A 2776-nucleotide genomic window follows, 5' to 3' on the forward strand; every position below is an offset into this window, starting at 1 on the left:
GTGTGAAAAGTCTTTTATTTTTATCAAAAATAGAACTTTTTTATTTTAAAAACAAACAAGCAAGCCCTGTCCAGATTTAAAAAGTAACGCAAAAGGAATGTAACGCATTACTTTCCATAAAAAGTAACTAACGTAATTAGTTACTTTTTTATGGAGTAACACAATATTGTAATGCATTACTTTTAAAAGTAACTTTCCCCAACACTGCTCACATTCATAGAGAGACAATTGTCCTTGCACCATGATGTGAGTTTCTCTACCTCATCCAAGTATGCAGACTCATTATTGTTGGAAATGAGGCCCAGAACCACAGTATCATCAGCAAATTTGACCAGCAAAAGACCTGGCAAATTTGATAATAGATGTGGAGCTGTGGGAAGACACGCAGTCATGTGTGTAGAGAGAGTAGAGCAGGGGACTCAGGACACAGCACTGTGGAGTTCCCACATTCAGGGTGATGGAGTTGGAGGTGAACTGGCCTACTTTCACCACTTGAGGTCTACCAGTGAGGAAATCTAGAATTCAGTTGCAGAGTGAAGAATTCAGGCCGAGGTCCAGGAGTTTAGAATCTAGCTTGATGGGGAATATAGTATTGAAAGCTGAGCTATAGTCGATGAATAGCAGCCTTACATAGTTCCCATTGGTGCTGTCAATGTGCATGAGGGAAGAGTGCAGGACGTGAGAGATGGTATCTTCAGTAGATCTGTTGGGCGATAGGCAAACTGAAGAGGGTCCAAAGTATCAGGAATGGAGGAGCAAATGTTGTTCTTTATAAGTTTCTCAAAGACCTTCCTGTCTATTGACGTGAGGGCAACTGAATGATAGTCATTCAGGCAAGAGGGGTTATTGTTCTTAGGCACAGGGATGATGACAGATTTTTTAAAGGGGGTCGGAACCACCGAGGTAGCAAGGGACTCATTAAATATGGATGCAAACAAACCAGCGAGCTGAGCAGCACAGGACCTCAGAACACGGCCAGAAATCCCATCGGGACCTGCTGCTTTCCTGACGTCCACTCGCTTTAGGGCCCTCCGAACGTCATCCTCCGACACAGTGATTGCATGATTATCGCTGCTCTGTCTGCAGCTTCCTGATGCGCTGATCGGCAGAGTCACGCTGCCTCAATTGCATTCAAAGAGGCTGTAGAAAGAGTTTAACTCGTCAGCCAGCAACGGGTCTGCTCTCACAGCTGCAGAGGATTTATTTCCAAAGGCACAGATGGTCCTCAGTCCCTGCCACATGCGTCGGGAGTAATTTACCGCACGTGCCAGCATCAGTGGTGCGCTTGGTTATTAAAGGGGTCATATGATGTTGCTAAAAAGAACATTATTTTGTGTATTTGGTGTAATGAAATGTGTTTATGCGGTTTAAGGTTAAAAAAACACATTATTTTCCCCATACTGTACATTATTGTTTCTTCTCTATGCCCCGCCTTTCTGAAACGTGTCGATTTTTACAAAGCTCATCGGTCTGAAAAGAAAGGTGTGCTCTGATTGGCCAGCTATCCAGTGCGTTATGATTGGCCGAATACCTCAAGTGTGTGACGGAAATGTTACGCCCCTTACCATGCTGTGATGATGCCCTGTCCGGCCGGAGCGACGAGACAAAAACATGAAAACCCATTATAAACAGATGAGTGATAAACGCAGAACAATACACGGCGATCTGAACAGGAACTGAGAGAGTGTTAAATAGAGTCTGTAATGGCTCTCAGGTGAGCGTGTGATTAGAGACGGCTGTGTGATCAGTGAATTCAGCTGTGTAAGTGCAATGGATGATGGGAACTGTAGTCCGTAGTGACATGTAACAGTCTGTGTCGTGTGATGGTCAGTGTAATGGTAGAGTGACCTCTAGTGGCAATCGGCCGGAAAGTCACGGACTGGATTCATGACAATCTGAGTTACTTTTTCAAATAAGTAACGCAAGTTACTTTTTTTTTCCAATTTATTTATTGACAGCTCTCCTGTCCCCATGTTGAGAGAAATCAGAAGATGTTACTGTAGTTCTAAAATAAATATGAATATGCATGAATTTATCTCACTCATGAAAAAAACCCAGATCCAGTATTCCTCAAAATGAATAAAAATAATGCAACTCAGAATATGACACAAGCCTGCAATAATTAAATGTTAAACAACACAAAATATACTTTATGTATTTACTCCCATTGTTTTAACCAATGTCTTTGCTTCTAACCTTCGATGACCCAGTTCAACCATACTAATAAGCAAAAATTACTCTAGACAAACATTTGTGTGTCTTTTTTTAGTGCTGAAGTGTGTTGAAATGTCTTCTTCTGCATTCTACTGTACGGATGTAAATTTACTTTCCCTTCAGCCTGAGGCTTATTCATTTCACTTTTGGTGTGAAAAGTCTTTTATTTTTTACCAAAAATAGAACTTTTTTATTTTAAAAACAAACAAGCAAGCCCTGTCCAGATTTAAAAAGTAACGCAAAAGGAATGTAACGCATTACTTTCCATAAAAAGTAACTAACATAATTAGTTACTTTTTATGGAGTAACACAATATTGTAATGCATTACTTTTAAAAGTAACTTTCCCCAACACTGCTCACATTCATAGAGAGACAATTGTCCTTGCACCATGATGTGAGTTTCTCTACCTCATCCAAGTATGCAGACTCATTATTGTTGGAAATGAGGCCCAGAACCACAGTATCATCAGCAAATTTGACCAGCAAAAGACCTGGCAAATTTGATAATAGATGTGGAGCTGTGGGAAGACACGCAGTCATGTGTGTAGAGAGAGTAGAGCA

This window comes from Sinocyclocheilus grahami, unplaced genomic scaffold (assembly GCF_001515645.1).
Source record: "Sinocyclocheilus grahami isolate Dianchi unplaced genomic scaffold, SAMN03320097.WGS_v1.1 scaffold1547.1, whole genome shotgun sequence".
Classification (NCBI taxonomy): Eukaryota; Metazoa; Chordata; class Actinopteri; order Cypriniformes; family Cyprinidae; genus Sinocyclocheilus; species Sinocyclocheilus grahami.